This window comes from Ambystoma mexicanum, chromosome 2q, assembly GCF_040938575.1.
Source record: "Ambystoma mexicanum isolate Mex_15411 chromosome 2q, UKY_AmexF1_1, whole genome shotgun sequence".
Taxonomy (NCBI): domain Eukaryota; kingdom Metazoa; phylum Chordata; class Amphibia; order Caudata; family Ambystomatidae; genus Ambystoma; species Ambystoma mexicanum.
This window is the reverse complement of record NC_090924.1, coordinates 465,107,932-465,128,257: the sequence shown is the minus strand read 5'-3', so window position 1 is coordinate 465,128,257 and position 20,326 is coordinate 465,107,932.

Below are 20,326 nucleotides of genomic sequence, written 5' to 3'. Positions count from 1 at the left end.
TGCTGTAGATGTTCACAATATCACATGTCTCATAAACCCAGGAGATGTGCAAGAATTAGACTAGGAACTACATTTCCCAGAATCCATGGCAGGCTGCCGTTATGACAGGTATTCTACTTAAGCCCGGCTCCTGTACATTCTCCATGCTCGTAATTGAGAGTTATTCACAGTTTGTTTGTTTGTTTGTTTATTTATTTCTAATGTGCATCAGACCCGAGGGTATTAGGGCACAGCAGCAAGACAGTGCAAATCTTACAGATTTACAGAGTTACAGGGTAGGGACAAAGTAATACATAAATGCAAATTGTAAACAGGTAGGGTACAGGTAATACATAAATACATATTGTAAACGGGTAGAGTGCAAAGCATAGTAAAAAGGAAATACGATATATTTATACATCCTAAGTATAGTGTGCAGAAATCAATCCTAAGGGTCAATGGATCTAAGTAGGTTAGTATAATTTTGTCTAAAGTTCAGGTAGGGTTGATCTTCTCTAAGGTGGTGTGGCAGAGAGTTCCAAAGTTTGGCTGCTTTCACGGGAAAGCTACTACCGCCAGCCTTGCTGAGTCTGAATCTTGGTACAGTGAGGCAATAGGCGTTGGTGGTTCTCATGGGTCTGATGGATGTTCTTCTGTGAAATCTATCTTTAAGTTAGCTAGGGGCAGCGTTGTTTAATGCTTTATGGGTCAGGGATGCCGTTTTTAGAAGGATTTGTTGTGAGTCGAAAGCCAGTTGTTTTGGCATCTAGTCACAGAGCACTGGCGTAACAGGGGCCCCTGCAACATCATGTCCTGGGAGGGGGCCCCACTTGGATAAAAAAAAAACGTTCTTTTTGATGTCTCGGTGCTACCCCCACCCCATGACATGAAGACCCTCGGCTGGAGGCCTCCATGTCATGGGGTTGGTGAAGCCCTATGACTTCAAAAATAAATAGTTTATTTTTGAAGTCACTCTGCCTTCATAAAGAAATTATTTCCGCTATGGTTCAGTCCTTAATGGAAATAATTCCTTTATGAAGTCAGAGTGACTTCAAAAAGAAACAATTTATTTTTAAAGTATTATGACTCCACTCAACCCCATGACGTGTGCGTGTGTGAGTGTATGGTGAAAGAGTGCACACAAATGTATGGGTGGCTGGGTATGCATGTGTGCGTCAACAGGGTGCAGACTTAAATGTATAGGTGGCTGCCTGGGTGTGACAGTATGGTGAAATGCTGCACACTTAAATGTATAGGTGACTGCCTGTGTGAGTGTATGGTGAAAGGGTGCACACAAATGTATGGGTGGCTGAGTGTGCGTGTACGGTGAAAGGATCCACACATAAATGTATGGGTGGCTGCCTGGGTGTCTCTGTATGGTAAAAGGGTGCACACTTAAATGTACGGGTGGCTGCCTGGGTCTGCCTGTATGGTGAAAGGATGCACACTTAAATGTATGGGTGGCTGCCTGGGTGTGCCTGTATAGTGAAAGAGTGCACACTTAAATGTAAGGATGGTTGGGTGTGCGTCTGTATATATGGTGAATGGTGTGTGTGCTTGTGTTCAGGGGTGCAACAAAACCTACATTTCAGGGGGGCTAACCCTTCTAATGTTGGGAGAGGTGCTAACTTCACGTGTGGTGGGGAGGAGCAAACCTATTTGTGTGGGGGCATCTAACTTCTTTACGCATTTTAATTAGACTATTCTAGTGCAGCTTCGATGTTACACACAGTTAACTCTCTCCTTTAAGTCTGAAAGCACCCACTTCTGGACTTCTGTGACAATGACTGGCCTCCTGTTCCCTCTCTACCCTTCCAGTCACTCTCCTGGCATGCAAGTACTAAACCCACATCACAATTTCAATTGCTTAAAAAATTTGGCATTTGAATGCAGGTACTAACAGTGAAATGCTGTACATTAGTAATTGCTGTGTAGGGCTCTTGTTAACAGTGAAACCCAGGTGCCATTTAACATCTGTGTCCTTTTATGTCCGGCAACTGCTCTGTAGGTCAGCCAGGTGAAGTCAACATAGCCCACAATTTCAGGGGGGTGGGGCGTGAAGAGTGCTGAAGCCCAGTCAGCTCAATATTGTTGCACCACTACTTGTGTTCAATGCATTGATTACTTATTGGTACTCTTCATTACTCCTAGCCCTATTCTTCCTCATCCCAGTAATTGTGTATGAGGCAGTACTTGCGTATGAGGCACTATGCCTCATACGCAAGTACTGGGATGAGGTAGAGGTACATGAAAGTAATGCCTGACTTAGCTACCTGCAATCTTCATTACTCCTAGTCCCACTCGTCCTCATCCCAGTACTTACCTATGAGGCATGGAGCCTCATACGTTAAGCACTGGGACAAGGAAGAGGGACATGGAGGTAATTCTGGGCCAAGGAGCTGATTTTGGAGGTTGGGGTAGGGGATGGGAGGGAGAGGGGATGTGTGGGGGGGTGTGATTGTGCAATAAATCATAATGGTCGTCCATGTCCATGCTAAGTAGGCATGATATGTGGTATTAGTGGCATTTTGGTGCAGTAAGTCTAGTCATTCCTCAGTTTGGTATGATTTTTTTTAACTGGGCATTTCTGATAAAGCAGACCTGCTAAGTGTAATTACCTGGCTAGACTGGCATTTGGGTTCTACCAGTCTAGCCGTTTCTTACTGAGGCACTGTATATTTTTCTGGGCATCTGTGATAAAATTATATGATATGATATGGCAAGTCATATATAATGCGTCTGTACACAAGTGTTTTTAGGCACAACAAGACAAGGGAAGGAAAATAGAGGGAGGACAAGACAAATGATCTTACTAAGCCTTGTGTCATTCAGATAATGCAAGTGCAAGAACAAGAAGTGCAAGGGGAAAGGGAGGGGGGAAGTGCAAGGCAGAGGGAAGGGGAAAACAGAGCATCAATGCTATGAGTAAGTGCAGCCAGGGCAGCGCAGCTCTGGGTAGTGCAAGGAGAACAAGGGACTGTAGGGTTACAGTTACAGCCCCTCACTGCGTGGTAGGGCCAGAGGCAATGCAAGGGTGACTGATCAAGAAAGAGCCTGGACTCAGTGAGACTGAGGGTAACCAAGCAACCAGTTGGTACAGCAGACAGGTAGGTCAGCAGGGGAGGGAGAGAGAAAGCAGAGGAGATGAGGAACATTTTGAGCTGCTTCCGGAACTCCAGGTGGTCCGGCTCAAGTTTGGGAGGGGCAGGGGAGCCATTCCAGAGGGAGGCACCTGCAGGGAAGACGGATCTACCCCCCACTCTCTGCCTGGAGAAGCATCTAACCTTCAGGCTCGAGAGGGAAGGTATTTTGGAAGAGAGCGTTGGATGTAGTGTAGAATCCAGCCCCAGAAAGCCTTGTGGACAATGCAAAGGGTCTTGAACTTGATCCTTGCAGCCACCGGGAGCCAGTGGAGAGATTTCATGGCTGGAGAGATACGGTCATTGGGCTTGAGACCAAGGATAAGTCTCGCAGTCCTGTTCTGGAATAGTTGAAGAGGGCGGAGAGTAGAGGAAGGAAGATTGAGAAAGTGGCTGTTGCAGTAGTCCATGTAAACAAAGAAATGTACCCTTCCTAGTGGACAACGCTGAAGGCAATTATGCTATATAGAAACAGGGTTATGGGCCTGTTTGCAAATTAGTGTGAAGGTTGGCCGGCTAAGTAGCAGATCCAAACCTGAGGTCAAAGGTGTGCTAACCGTTCACTGAGCTGAAAAATACAGAGAGTAGCAAGCAAAGATGTATTTGCTAGTCATACAAACAGGCATTTAGTACATAAAAAACTTGAGAGAGGATGTTGGGAGGTGCAACATACATAAACAAAGAGTAATAACAATGAATGATACCATCAATTTAACAAAAAAGAGAAAAATGCAATATTTACAACAAATTGAACAAAAAAATGTACTGTATTATTTAGTATACAGATAAATCTGAACAAATATTTCATTATTGCATAATAATGTATCTATTCGTTTGGACACATAGGTCCTTTGTAAATGAATCCCAAGGCCAGAAATTAAAGGCGAAAGAGGCTATATCATCGCCCAATTTCATAAGGGTGTCCTAAATGGTGGAAAGTTTCTTAGTCAGTTTCCTAGTTTCCTTTCAGTGTTATTTCTAGTTACAACAATATATGTTCCAGGGTCCTATGGAGAATAAGATATCTTTTAAAGCCAACGTGGCACAGACTGAATAAACAGAGTCTGGTTCAAACGGGAACCACTACACGCAGCTGTTCCCGGATTGACACGTTTCGGCGGATGTGCAGTGAGGTAGCATCCGCCTTCATCAGGGCTCCGTAGGGGCGACCCTGCAATGTGTATAAAGAGCTACAGTGAGTAATTTAGATGAATGCCAATGGTCATTGGGCATAAATGACAATGTACATGTTCTCACAAGCACTGTGTCGGCGGCTTACCTGCCGGTGCTGTAATCCCAAAAACTCGGTCTTCAATCACCGAAGGGCATGGGCTGAGCAAGGAGGGTTCTCAAATGGGTCCTGCTGGAGGGTGTGCGGGCCCAAGGCAGTAGTCGTGGCCTGCAACTTTATTTTGCGCAGGGGACAAAAATGGAGATTGGAGTGATATAATGAGGTCTGTTGTGTGTACCTCACTGCTGGCTACAGTATCTTGCGGGCGAAGACCATTGAGCGGTGAAACAAATATATAAGGTAGGTACCCGCAGGTCGAAAGGTGATGGGTCACTGAGTGATGGGTAAATTAAGGTTGAAGCGTAGAAATTCTTCATAAGCATCAGGCGTATTTGCTGAAATTAGTCCTAGGGAAATCCGGGACAGAGAAGGAGAAGAAAAACCCAAGGTAAGGTGGGAAACCAAGGCTGACTATCAAACGAATGGTTGAAGTGTGAGTAACATGCGCAAGCCGTGCTGTATGGAGGGAACATGAATGCATGGCGAGAGAATGCACCACGGTCGTGTTACCAGTGAAGGACTAACAACAGACACTAATGGCGTGCGCGTCATGGTCTGAAAAAAGAGGGAATCAAGCTATCCCCTGACGTCCTTATGGTGCTTGCAAGCCGAACGTTCGTGACCGTGTGCTGAAAGTGCAGATTATAGCTTGAGTGAGCTGTGGCCAAATATTTCACCCGATGTGTATCGGTTCACAAGCAGGCGAACTCAAAAAAGCTGGGAGTTAGATTACCTTTGTGAGCGGCTCAGGCATTCCAGGCGCGCGCAGGGAAGAACACTGTCCGGCTGGCGGAGGCCGCGAGTACGCGTTGTAAATGGTGGCGCAGGCGCTCGGTGCCGTTGTAGAAGAAGCGGCGTCCATGGCAACCGCGCGTGCGCGGGGCCAGAAGTTCCGTGACGCTGGCCAATCCCCTGCAACACGGAAGCAGTGTCGAGCGAGGTTAGGGAAGCGCGTTCTCGTTTGTTGATATGGTGGTGGCCATGGGAACCCTGAGGCAATGCGGGGCTGCAGTCGCTGGACAGCTACTCGTGGAACGACAGAACCTCGTCCCTCAGGGCTGATTAAGGTAAAAAGGGGGGGGTGATAATAATGCGTCCCAGTACGAGGCTGATGGGTCCCTGCACGATGATGTGTGGGACATAAAAAAATAGTTGGTGGTAATAGGGCACATGGGCCGGAGACCTCATGTGCGGTGTACCGACGCCCCAAAATTGTGTGGCTGCTGGCATGCAAGTCCACGGGGGCTGTAAGAGCCCGTTGAGGGCAAAGTGCACATGTGGTGCTGCAAAGTGTCCGGGGATGAGGGGGGGTTGTTTTAACGCCAGACAAGGTGCATAGTGAGGTGCACTGCAACAGGCTCCTCATTGAGGTTATTGCTTAAATGAGAGGCTGAAAAATCTCATTCAGACCGTGGTGGTATGTGTCTAGGCGGTGGATCCATCTGGATTCTTTTTTTAGAAGACTGTGTTGCATGTCCGCTCCGCCTTTCGCTTTTTCCACCACCCACCACAGAATGTCATTGGGGGTGTGGTTCATAGTCAGGTAGTGCTCCACTAAGGGTGCTGTCAGATTTTTACATCTGATTTTAGAACGGTGTTCCGAAATGCGAGTGTTAACAGCCCGGGTGGTCTGGCCTATGTATCTAAGGCCTCATGGGCACTCAATACAATAGATCACGTTGTAGCTTTTACAGTTGGACAGATCTTTTAGGGTCCATTGTCGAGCACCGATTGAGAAGGATTTTATCTTCTTTGTAAATTTGCACGCGACACAACTGCTGCATGAATGATGACCCTGTAGGGGACGAAGTGTGCGGGAACTGCCGCATGTGGTATCTGGCTGTTAAAGAGAGTGTACCAAATGTTCTTTAATGTTTTTAGCACGTTTAAAGGCGAACCTCGAGAGTTGTTCATCCGGTAGGTTCAAACGTGCTATGTGCCAATGGGCCTCATTCCGACCCAGGCGGTAAGTTACCGCCTGGGTCGTACCTTTACCACCATGGCGTAAACTATGTTTACGCCATGGTGGTTGGCGGACTTACCGCCCCATTCCGAGGTTGGCGGGGCGGTAAGTCCCCAATCCCCATTTACCCTTCCCCATTCCCATTTTTGCCCCATAGGGCATAATGGGAGTGGGGAAGGCGTTAATTACGCCACCGTAAATTACGGTGGCGTAATTAACAACAAGGTCCCTTAGCGCCATGGATTTTAACACCTGCTAAAAGCAGGTGTTAAATCCTCCATGGCGCTAAGGGACCTCGGAATCAGGCGGTAAGGGTCGGCGCTGTTTACGCTGCCGTAAACCCCTTACCGCCTGGGTCGGAATGAGGCCCAATGTTTCTTGACAATTTTCTTCAATTGTGCCGTATGTGCACCAAACGTTACCACACATGTCATGCGGGTCTCGGTGGGCGGGTGGTCTTCCCGTACTGGATGGATGAGAATGTCTCGATTTGTGTGCCGGGCTCGTTTCCTAGCCTGTGCAAGTTGTTTCCTTGGGTAGCCTCTAGCTCGTAAACGAGCAAAGAGGTCTTCCGAGTGGCGCTTGTAGTTCACAATCGAGGTACAATTCCTCCGGATGCGGAGAAATTGTCCGTAGGGTAGATTGTCTCTTGTATGGGATGGGTGGTTGCTAGTATAATGCAAAAGGGGGTTCCTGTCCGTGGGTTTACGATAAAGGTCACATTGTAAAGTTCCCTCCTCGTGTCTGATATTTAGGTCCAGAAAATGAATCTCTGAGTTACTATTGTCAATAGTGAATTGTATGTCCCTGTTGCAGGTGTTTAGCCATGTCCAGAAAGCTGTTAGCTCAATGTCAATGCCCGTCCAGATGAATATGACGTCATCAATGTAGCGATGCCAATTAGTGATCTGTGCCTGCCATTGGTTCTGGTCTGAGAAGATGTAATCATTCTCAAATTTGGCCATGTGCAATATTGTCAGGCTTGGGGCGAATGCCGCACCCATGGCCATACTTTTGGTCTGTAGGTTCATTACACCATCGAAAGTAAAGAAGTTTTTACATAAGGCAATCTCCATTAATTCCAGGACAAAATTGATCGGGGTCTTATGGGGAGAGGAGTCAGCGGACATCCACTCTCGGGCACACTCAATGGCATCCGCTTGGGGGATGTTCGTGTACAAGGACTTGATGTCCATTGTCACCAAAAGTTGACCTGTAGGGTCAAAGGTGAGGCCCTCAAACACAGAGATGGTGTGCGTAGTCTCCTTTAAGTATGTACGTGTTTGTGTACTGATGGGTTGGAGAAAATGGTCTACGAACTTGCACAGGGGCCCCAGAATTGAGCCGCAACCAGATACAATCGGGCAACCAGGTGGGTTCAGAGGGTCCTTATGTATTTTCGGTAGGGCATAAAAACAAGGAGTCCTCCCTGATGGTCTAGTCAAAAAAGCTGCCTCCTTATCAGAGATCCAGTCTCTTTCTTGTACGTAGGCAACTGCGTTGCTTATTTCCTGACAGAGGTCCTTTGTAGGGTCTTTGCGAAGGATACTGTAGCTATCTCTATCATTGAGTAGCAGCAGAACCATGTCTTTATATTGTTTGTTATTCATTATCACCAGGCCCCCTCCTTTGTTGGAGGGTTTAATGACGATCTTTTTATTGCTTTGTAGTGACGTCAAAGCTTGTCTCTCCGCTATACTGAGATTGTGTTTAGTTCTCATAGTTCTGGTTTTTAAACGGTCTAGGTTCTCCAAAACACATCTCTTGAATGTGAGAAGGTCGTGGGGGACCTGGCCGTCAGTTGGAGTAAAGGTAGAGGGTTGGTGAAGGCCTGTGTCATCTTTATCAATTTCTTCATCCAGGCCATGTTCGTGGAAGAAAGTTCGCAGTCTCACTTTACGGAGAAAAGTGCGTACCTCCATTTCTGCATCGTACCAATCTGTGGAAGCTGTTGGTATGAAGGAAAGGCCTTTGGATAGTACAGATAATTCGGATTCTGAAAGTTCAAATCCGGCTAGGTTGAAGACTGGAGTTGTTAGGGAATTACCAGCGGGGTTCAATACCTCTGTCGACGCCGGCATTGATTTGTTTTGCCTCCGCGAGCGGGGAAACCCCATTGCGGTTGTGCCCATTGGGGGTTGCCAAAGCCTCCACCTAAAAAAGGAAAGAAAGCCGGGGGAGTTTGAGGGGGATATGCAAAATTTGTCTGTTGTCGTCCCTGTTGTCGACCCTGTTGTGGCCTAGATTGGTCATCAGAAGAGGACCCACTACTGGAGCCTGAGAAGTTGACGCCCCTACGTCGGTTTCTTTGTGGTCTTGTGTTAGGGTTGTCAGGTGTTGTCCCCTGGTTAAAGTCAGAGAGGTAATTATCAGAAATGTATGGATACACTACTTCTAATTGAAATTCTTTGATGTCCTTTTGCAGCTTCTTTGTCTTTCTGGTAAGTGTGGTTGATTTAAAATCGTCAAATAGTTTGTTGAGGTCTGAAATTTGAATTTTAGCATTGGTAATGGCAGTGTTAGTCAAAAACGTGGTTTCTTCCAGATCTAAGTCTTTCTGGATTTTGTTGCTGATGCGTTGTGCTGTGGTGATGGTTAGGACCATCAGGTCCCGACTGCACTTAGTTGCAATATAGCTGAAATTTGTTGTGTACTTCTTATCATCCAGGAAGAGGCACAGAGTGCTCCTAACTATCAAACCACTAGGGATGATGTTGGCTTTCAAGTACTCCCTCAGGAAGTGTGCGTGGAGTTCTGTGCGAAAGCACTTTTTCTTGAGGCGTAAGAGGGTCTCCCCTGTATTGGATGTCCCTACCGGAGGATTTGTGCCAGTGGGGTCAAAGAAGGAAAGGCCACAAATAGTATCCTGAATCTGTTGATCTGTGAAACTCAAAGTCTGGCTTTCTGCCATGCCAAATATAAAACAGGTAGCGAATAAGTCTACATGGACTACTGAATGGGTCCAAATGCTCAGCGACCCTTGGTGATCGAATAGCGAGAAACAGTTGATCTTGGGAGAGAAAATCAAAAAGGAAGAGGTGGACTGCAATTGGTGGTCATATAGACCCAAGTCCTAATACGTAAACATATACCCCAAAGCAACAAGGTTGCCAGAATTGGTAACATAAAGTGCCCCGAGGGGAAATAGGGTTGGGCTCGATTCAGAAAGGGTACTGAGCCACAAGCATAACGTGTAAACAAAGAAATGTACCCTTCCTAGTGGACAAAGCTCAAGGCAATTATGCTATATAGAAACAGGGTTATGGGCCTGTCCGCAAATTAGTGTGAAGGTTGGCCGGCTAAGTAGCAGATCCAAACCTGAGGTCAAAGGTGTGTTAACCGCTCACTGAGCTGAAAAATACAGAGAGTAGCAGTTGCAGTAGTCCAACCTAGAGAGAACCAGAGCTCCCGAGACAGTGAGCTTCTGGGGGAAAGTGAGAAAGGGAAGAGTCCCTTTGAAGAGGTGCAGCTGGTAGTGGGATTTCTTGGCGATGTCCGAGATGTGAAGAGAGAAAGAGAGAGTGGAGTTGAAGATGACACCAGGAATGACAGAGAGAGAAGGGTAGGCTGAGGGGAGCCTGAATGAAAGCTGAGTGTCATCCGCATAACACTGAAAGTTAGAGGAGAAGGTAGAGATCAGGTGGGCCAAAGGGGCCAAGTAGAAGTTGAAAACCCAGGGTGAGAGGATAGGGCCCTGGGGAACACCACAGGTAGAGAGAGGTGGCAGAGTTAAAGGGAGCAAGTTGGACCTGGGAGGGGCGGTCCAAGAGGAAGGAGGTCAGCCACTCCAGGGCCTGGTCCATAATATCCAGGTTCTCACAGAGTCGATTGATCAGGATGGTGTGGTTGACCGTGTCGAAAGCAGAGGAAAGTTCAAGGAGGATGAGGACAGAAGGAATGCTGGAATTGTGGTTAGAGATCAGATCTTCACAGGTGTTCAGGAGAGCAGTTTTCGTGCCTCTGGCAGCTCTTAAGCCAGACTGATGGTCATGGAGACAACCAACAGATTCAGTGTGGAGGGTAAGCTGGCAGTTGCACAGCTTTTCCTAGAGTTTGGGAGAGGGAAAAGTTCCAGTGGCAAAAGAATTATTACAAAAATCGGCCAAGGCTGGATCAAGGGGGTCAATGTGGTCCTTGATGGTTCTGGAGGATTGGCGAGCATCTGTTTCGACGACACTTCCATAGATGGGACTTGTCTAGAAACCTTGTCACGTGTTAGAGGGAAAGAGTAGAAAGGAGGAGGAGAGGGAGAGATGGCCAATGAGGGCTCAGAAGGAAGAGGGAGAGGAAGAGGTGATAGTGGACAGGATGTCGTGAGTTTTAGCAGAGAAGTGAGAGGCCAAAGCCGTACAGAGGGCCTGTTGAGGGAAGAGGAGAGGTAGAGACTGCAACAGGATTGGCCAGTTCCGTGCAGATTTTCAAGAGTTTGGCTGTGTTGTTAGAGGCCGCAGAGACGCAGGCTTGATGGTGTGCTCTCTTCTTGGTGAGTCTTATTGCTTCGACTGGCATTTTGGTGCAACCAGACTAGGCATGTCTTAATGTGGCCTGGCATGCTTAACTGTAATGTTATTATGTGTCTATACTGGTCTACATTGTGCAGCCAGTTGGACATGTTTTCTTTGTGCCATGGCATTTTTAATAGCAAAACATTAATGTTCATATGCACTGTTGGTGACTTGCATGTATTGGATTGGTGTTACCCTACAAAACAATACCAAACACTGTGGCTTTTTAACTACTTTTTCTCAGAAAGTGGGCTGTATATTGGATTAAAACACTTATTTATATATTTCTCCTAGTGCAGTGTGTGGCATACCCCTTCAGCAGCACGTTAGTGCGGATTGCGCAAGCGTGGTGATCTACGCCGGTCCAGAGTGTGGCACGACCTGTGATTTGTTGCCGAGTTTGGGGGGCCCCCTCAGCATGACTCGCAGGGGGGCCCCCTGATCTTGTGTTACGCCACTGTCACAGAGATATAAACACGCTTATTAATACCTAAAGCGGATCTTAATGCATTATTTTGGAGGATTTGTGAACTTTGGATGATGTCTTTGTTGGCACCAATGTACATAGCGTTACAGTAATCAAGCCTAGTTACAGTCATGGCTAATGTCGGGCTGGGGCATAAAATTGACTCGGGCACCAATGGAAAAGTGACCCACAGTTGCAAATGGCAATTCATTCCTTTTGTGACAGACTGTTTGTGTAGTACACAAGGGGTAGGTTTTTGCTAAAATGTGATACAAATTGTGCATTTAAAAAAATATTTATTCAGTAACACTGGTCACAACAACTAGCCACATGCTGAAGTAACTCATCAAACTGGCCCAGAATGGGCAGAAAAGTGGGCCACTTTGACCCAAAATAATTAGCATTTTGCGTTTTTGGTTCGGGTATCGCCCTATAGGCCGGTCAGAGTCTGTATGCAGATTTCTTGATAATCAACACTGCATCATCCGTGCACAACAATATTTTAGCAAAGGACCCATTCAGCACAGAGGGATCTGAGGAAAGAGAAAGAATATTCCAGGAGAGATCCCTCATGCATAACCAGAACAAGACCGTTGCCCAGACGCCCCCTGCCTCACTCATTTCTCCATCAGAAATAAGCAGTAGATTCCTCCCTCGCTTCATGCCTGACAATAGCAGAGTTAGTGCCATATAGAAATAATATTGTATTAAGAACCAGAACGGTCACTTTCAAAGTATTTAATGTTGTCCAAAGTAGACTCCTGGTCACCGTGTCAAATGCAACAAGTCAACAAAAGCAAAGTATGAACTCTGCCTCCTTAATATGACATACCTTTGACCCCAAATCTGAACTCTGCACATCTGGTGGCCTGTGCTCAACCCTGTTGGGGGTCGGTCGGGGCCCCCATACGGTCCCGTAAGCCCACGCACTGCACAGACACACACACACATGTCTTAGCAGTTTGGGCTTCCCAGTCGCTCTGCCGCGGCCGGGAACGCCCCGTTTATTTATGCAGCACGCGGCGTGCAACGTCACGGCGCCGCGTGCGTGTTACATCACGGGGCAGCGCCACACACCTCCTTTTTCGGGAGAACACAGAAACACATTTAACACACACTGCAAGCCACACAAACACATAAGCTGTTTTACTTAACAACACAACTTGCCCAAACCCCTTTATTGTCAACCACCCGTATCCCCTTACTCAGGTTGATTAACCAACTGTCCCAAAACATAATCGCTCAGGTAAGCGGGTTTCCCTCGCCCAGCCCTCTGGGGGTACCTCCCGCTCACCTCCGGCACGTGAAGTCTTTCAGCAGACGTCTCCCGGGCAGGGGACACAGGTGTGCTGGAGGGACCTCCTCCATCCTCCGGTATCTCCACCAAGTCCGGTTCCAGCGGCGGTTCAGCTCTTGAATCACCCAGTTTCTTAAAGAAGCTGACGTTCCGGGTGACAGCGGACCTTCCGTCGGATGCCGTTACCATGGATCCCTTTACGGCCACCACATCCAATGGCTCCGGCTCGTTGGGGAGCGACAGCTTTCCGTGGGGGTGTCGATTACGGATGAGGACTTCGTCCCCCGGTTCCAGCCGCTGGGGCCAGAGCCCTCTTCGCAGGTTTTCCTGCTCAATCCTTACCCGCCGGTCTGCCTCGACCTGTTGACTGTCAATCACCCCGGGTTCCCTCTCCCTGACCTTGGGTAGTAGGCCCCGGGGGCATCACTTGAACAGGGCCTCTGCCGGAGCGACCCCCGTGGATGTATGAGGGGTGTTGCGGTACACCCTTAGAAACTGATACAGGGCTCGCTGGAGTGGCTGTCCTTGTCCCTGTGTGATCCTGAAAGTCTTGTTAAGTGTCCGCATCAGTCTCTCAGCATCTCCGTTTGCCCTGGGCCACAATGGGGATAGCTTTCGGTGCTGGACCCCGCAGCTCTCCATGAGTTCCGCAAACCTCTCACTCTGGAACGGCGATCCGTTGTCTGAGCACAAGGTGTGGGGAAAACCATGAGCTGCGAACACCTTCTCCACAGCCACGACCACATGCTCGAAGGCCACCGATTCAACAAACTCCACCTCCGGATATCGTGAATATTTGTCGACGATTACCAGAAAATGGGTACCCACAGATGTCGACCCAAAGTCTGCATGGACGACCTCCCACGGCCGCGTGCCCCGGGGCATCGCTTCAATGGCGGGCTCTCGCTGTAATAGAGACGCTGCCTGGCACCATATGCAGGCCGCCACAAAGTCATCGACCCTCCGCTCCAGTTCAGGAAACCAAACCTTCAGACGCAGCCTGGCCTTAGACTTGGCGGCGCCCTGGTGTCCATGGTGAGCCAGAGCGATCACATGCTTTACCTTGGACTGGGGGACCACGATCCGGTCACCTCACAGCAGCAGGCCAGACGCTGAGAATGAGAGTTCTTCCTTAACCTTACACAGCTGCTTGAGTCCGGCCTTGGCCTCCTGGGTCCGCCCCAAAAGGGATTCTAGGACAGACTTCCAGGAGCCTTGCCGCATGGAGTGCTGGAGGATCTTGAAGCACTCGTCCTCGGCAGCTGCCTCCTCCAGCTCTGAGAGAGGCATGGCGTTCGGCGTGGCCGCCTCCACCACCATTCAGACGTGATCGTCGGCCTCCTCCTCGCAGGTGTCATACTCCTCTCCCCCACGCACTCCCGGATGTCGGGAGAGATAGTCCGCTGCGTTGTTGGCCCCTGGCCGATACACCAGTGTCACTCCGTATTCGAGAAGGGCGATCATCCACCTCTCGATTCTGGCCGGTGGCTTGGAGGATGACCCTGCCAGAATGGGCAGCAGGGGCTTGTGGTCCGTCACCACCGTCACTGGACGCCCCAAGACGTAGAGCCGAAAGTGTCTGCAGCCCCAGAGGACCGCCAGAGCCTAACACTCAATCTGCGAGTATCTTTGTTCAGTTTCAGAGAGCGCTTTGCTGGCATAGGACACTGGCCGGATGCTCCCGTCCCGGTCCATCTGTGTTAAGACGGCCCCTAGACCAAACGGACTGGCGTCCACAACGATCTCCGATGTTAGCGCCGGATCGAAGAACGCCATGGTGTCCTCCGCTGCCAGGGCGCTTTTGATGTCTTCAAAGGCCGCCTGTTCAAGTGGGCCCCAGTGCCAGACTGACTCCTTTTTCATCAGAGCCCTGAGTGGTTCCGACCTTGAGGCAAGGTTCTGGATGAAACGCCCACAGTATGTCACCATGCCAAGGAAACTCGTAATGTCAGACGCCGACTCTGGAGGCTGTGCCTTCTTAATGTCCTGGACTTTCCTTGGGTCTGGTGACACACCACCTTCTTTAAAAACAAATCCGAAGAATTCGATGGAAGGGTGCAGGAACTCACACTTGTCCCTGTGGAGGGTGAGACCTAGCGATTGCAGTCTCTCAAAGGTCTTCCCCAGCTTTCTCAGATGGTCCACCTCGGTTTTCGGGAACACCAGAATATCATCGCTGATGTTTAAGACACCCTCCAGATCTGCAAGGGCAGAATAATGTTCTGAAAAACCTCTGCAGCCGATGATACTGCGAAGCTGAGTCTCTTGCATCAGTAGAGCCCCCGGTGAGTGGTGAAAGTGGTGATATACGGAGACTCCGGGTGGAGAACGACCTGGTGATATCCTGCTCGGAGATCTAATTTGGAAAAGAACTGAGCCCCTTGCACATCCGCAATAATGTCATCAATGGTGGGGGTGAGATGCGGCTCCCTCTTAATGGCCTTGTTGGGAAGTCTCATATCTACACAGATGCGGACAGAGTCAGGTTGCTTGGGCTTCCTAGCCACAACAATCGGGGACACCCAGGGAGTGGGGCCCTCCACCTTTTCAATAATGTCCAAATTCACCAGGTTGTCCAGCTCCTTATCTACCTGCTCCCTGAGATGGAACGGTACCCTCCGGTGTTTCAGGGCAACGGGCTGCACAGACTCATCGATGTGTAACCGCACCGGGTCACCAGGCATCCTTCCAATGCCATTGAAGAGGGCAGCATATTTATCGAGCAAGTCATTGATGTCTTCGAGATACAAGGAGTACGCAAAGCTGACAATTCCGAGGGCCTCAGCAGCAGCACAGCTTAGCAGAGTGTTGTTGCTCACGGGCGTCACGTAGAACCAGGCTTTGATCTGCGAGCCCTCATGCTCCACCTTCGCTACGAAGGCACCGTCCAGTGGTATTATTGGTTCCAGTCCTCCAAACGCAAATATGCGGGCCCTCAGTGTGAGCAGATTCGGGGCGGACTCAAGGGTATCATAGTGCCCTTGGCCATCACATTGACCGAGGCTCCCGTGTCCACCAGCACCGGGACTGGCGAATGATTGATCTCAACCACACACCTCGGCTGCCTTCTGTTCTTTCCTTTTAGGACCTCCACACTGGAGACAAAGAAAATGTTCTCTTCATCCTCCTCTGCCTCCTCCTCCTGGGCATCCTCCCCGCCCTGGTCCACCTGGGCCACATTCGGTGGGCGGTTCTGGCGCGGGACCCAAACTCGAGCCTGTCCTCTCGGTACCAACACAGGCAGGGCAGCCCTGCATACTCTCGAAAAATGGTCAGGCAGGCCACACCTACCACATGTCTTTCCAGCTGCCGGACACTCTGTAGGGTGAGGGAGGTCATATCCAGACTTCTGGCACGATTCCCCTGCTCTCCCTGCTCTGTCCTGGGGTTCCACCCCAGGTCTTCTCACTCCTCTACCACCACACAACATAGCACACACCTCCTCAGACTTTACTGAGCGGGACCCCGCCTCCATCTTGGTTGCTCGAGCTTCCACCACCTCATGGCAGCGGCCCAGTTCCAGGATGCGGGGCAGAGTGATATCCAGCTCTCTCAGGACCTGCCTCCTGAGTTTGCCTGAGGAGCACGCCTGAATTAGCATTGTGCGAATCATGTCCTCTGCGTCTCCCCACGCACAGCCCTGGGAGAGGCGACGCAGGCGTCCATAAAAGGTGTCCAATGTTTCATCGTCCTTTTGCTTGGCCGACAGCATGACAAACCTCTCATAGTCCACGTTGGCAAGGGGCAGGAAGTGGGCCAGGAGTGCTGCCTTGGCTGCGTCATAGCTGCCATCCCCCGCAGGAAGCGACTCAAAAATGTCCTGGACCAACGGCCCAGCGGAGTACAGCATCGTAGCCACCCTGCTGTCGTCATCCGTCACCTGGGCGGCCCGGAAGTACATGCCCAGACGACCAACCCACCTCCTCCACCTAGGCCCCATGCTGGACGGCGGGCCCGATGCGTCAAATTCTGGGATGGGCTGCAGGGCTGCATGGGCTCACGCTTAGGCCATGATAGGAGGCCCTGGCTGGGCAACTGGCTGCACGACCGGTGGCCCCTGAGGCACAGGAGCTTGACCGCCTACTTGGGGTTGACGGGGTAGCTGTGGAGCAGCCACTGGCTGTAGAACTGGAATCACTGGAGCCTGAGGAGCTTGTTGTTGACCTCCCACTTGGCCGCCGTCCTGGGGAAGTGGTGCGGCTGCAGGGCCCCCACCGCCTTGCCCACCAGCGCCACTCATGGGCCTGAGCACACAGGCACCCCCACACTAGGACCTGGGGGCCGCAACTCAGTCACCCACCACCACCACACACCTGGATACCCCTCCCACAGGCATAGCAACAGTCCAACCTGGGGAGGGGATGGTGGAATCTTGCCTTCGGCTTTGAAGAATTAGAAAGAAGATGACTGCCCACTTGAGGATTCGCCACTGCAGTACTCCGTCCTGATGATGAAGAGGACGAAGAAGAGGCCACAGCAGCCTGATGATGAAGAGGATGAAGAAGCACAGTGCCCCTCCACTGCAGCAACACCAGTGGTGTAAAAATTCCAAAAATTGGCTGAAGAAGAGAAGAAGAGAGAAAAAAAAAGAAATCTGGGCTAGGCAGGCCCTGTCATTTTAGCCCTTCTCCTTGCTCTCACTCGACGTAGGAGGCCCAAATGTGAAGTAAAAATAAAAAATTGGGCATGTATATGCAGGTTAGACTGCCTGCAAGCAGTGTGTCCAGAAATTAGACCTGGATCACCTTCCCCATCCAAACCGGAGCTTGGAGAAGTTCCACGGCCCTGTTGACAAAATGGCCGCCAGCAGCGTGTGCGATCCGCAGCCACGGCGTGAAACGAAATGTCGTCCGTTCCGTTTCCATGTAAAAAAATTATGACATTCATCACCGCCGGGCCCGGGCATCCGCATCCACTCGTCGCCACTGTCGGGGGTCGGTCAGGTCCCCCATGCGGTCCCGTAAGCCCCCGCACTGCACAGACACACACACACATGTCTTAGCAGTTCGGGCTTCCCGGTCGCTCTGCCGCGGCCAGGAACGCCCCGCTTATTTATGCAGCACGCGGTGGCGTGCAACGTCACGCCGCCGCGTGCGTGTTACATCACGGGGCAGCTCCACAACCCCCTGCTGGAATGCAGCCTGGAGTGGTGAAATCATATTTATTGGAGTAATCCATTCATTTAAGCGAGCGAGTAAAACTAGACCAACGCTTTTGCCCACGAAGTAAAGGGAAGAGAAGGGTCAAGAATTTCTTGACACATCTCGCCCTAATTTTTTGTAAATATACATTATCATGGTCTGGGTCCAAGAAGGGGGGACTTTGTCCTGTGCAAGAAAGGTGTTTAATAACAGTGTTAAAAACAGAGCCTAGATTGTTATTATCTTGTGTTTTAAGATAGCGTTGGGACATAATAGGCTCTTCAACATGCTCATTACTGCAAGGGCTCCTTTGATCTACGTTATTGAGCTGAGACCATTTCCATTGGCTTCAGGAATCTATTCTCTATAAAGCCTTAGCTAAAATGGTTGTACCTTTTTTCACAGGCAATTGAAGAGCCTAGCACAATTTCATCACCACCAGGGTCAGCAGAGACTACCCTCCAGAATTCAAGATTTTTGACATGGAGGCAAAGAAGAGTATAGCCCAATTAAAAAAATCCTTCGCACGGGCGATTACAGTCTTAGTCCTATCTTTGTTAAGCCCAACAGCCTCAAATAGAATTTTCTTTTGACATAAGGTTGAATTGGAGCTACAGTCATTCTGTAAGAATTCAGAAATCACGGGCCATCACTCTCCCAGGCATTACAATCTGCTCAATGGCAGGTACCAGTTGGTAAATGTTCCTACTGGGTTAGACATATTCAAGGGTGCTATTGCATCTTTCAGGAAGATAATTTGGCTGCTACATAACATCCATATCCCGCAAGCCAGGACTATGGCAATATTTGATTACAATTAGCAACACATTATTTAGCAACTGGCTTTATGACCAGAGGACATTCCCACCCACAGGCGTGCAAATTCAGATCAAACCTATTTCCACCTCTTTTATTATCTAAGTCACAAACACTTTTAGAACCCAGCAATCAATCTTCAATCATAGGTTCTCAGCTACCAGCTGGCAATCCAGTTTTTAAGTTGAAATGATCCTGCCTTATGCTGTTCTTGTTGGTAGAGCAATGCAAAAATTATACGATCCACGGTGGCGCGAGTTATGGTTGCTTATCTTACCATAACTGCCGAATTTCAGGGGTTTTTCGGTTTTACTTTGAACCATAACGTTCCTTTAACAAAGTTTTTTTACTGAATTTGATAGGTTTTTAGTAGCGCAACTTAACCATAACGTCCCTTTTAACAAAGTTTTTTCACTGAATTTCATAGGTTTTTAGTAGCGCAACTTAAGCATAACGTCCCTTTAACAAAGTTTTTTTACTGAATTTCATGTTTTTAGTAGCACAACTTAACCATAATATCCCTGACTTTATATACATGTAACATAGAACATACTGAACCCCTAGCTAGTGATTTCAATGTCCGCGGACTACCGCCATGTCCGCGGACATATCGAAAATCTGAGCGTGGTGAATGTAAATTTAAATAGTGTGCCCCATTGCCCCTTTGAGGTTGGCTCTGAAAAGAGCCGTTTTTGTTGGGTTTTTTTGCAGATGCTTGACAGACACCTGTTATTTTGTATTTTTTTTTTATTTTTCTTACTTTACTCCTAAAATCTTCACATAACCTTCTCCAAAGCAACCCTTACATTCCAAAACAGAATGGCATTTCCCATAAAAGATAAGGAAATGCCATCTTCTTTAAAATAAACAACATTACTGGAATCAATATTCTCATTATTACAGAAGAACATACCAGCTCTAAGCATGAAGGCACACATGCCTCGGTTGATTACACACCTAGCATTGTTTTGCTGAGGACAAAAAACTGAACTATTGTCCCATATTGCCCTAGGTACTAATCCAGAAAAAATTACTTTGGCATTTGGAAGGTTGTTCATTACTGCTTGAACCAAGTGTTCCAAATCTGCCAACAAAGTAGGGGCACTGACATAGCCCAAATGGAAAGCACCATAGTGCAAAACTACCACAAGGGGACTGTTGATCCTGCCCATATCTTCACAAGGCACAATCAGGCTGCAATCAGGCTGCAATCAGGCACAGTGCTCCACACCACCTCCACTCCTTTGCAACATGCCTGCATTGAGCATACTATTGTAAACCATGCACAAACATATCTCCGAGCACCAACACCCTGACTTTCTCCACTTCTGCCATATTCATCTCATACAGTCTCTTTGAACACAAATCCACAACCTCAACATCTGATTGGCTGATCCCTACAGTCTTCTTTCCATGCTGGATTTGCTGGAAACCCCTGGATGTAGCACGCCCTATCCGCAGACCGCATAACTCTTAGACAGCCCCTCTACCATTTCCACTTCATTCTCTATGCCATTCCCTCATTGGATACAGCTAAGCAGGCACACAATACGGAAAACGTCCTCAGAACACCCCCATTTTGTTTATTTTCAAACATTTCAGGACACCGCAAGTGTTCTTGGAACACGATCAACTTGCCAGCGAACAATGCAGACAACGTCCTCAGAACACCCCCATTTTCTTTATGTACGAACATTTCAGGACACTGCGAGTGTTCTTAGAACACTT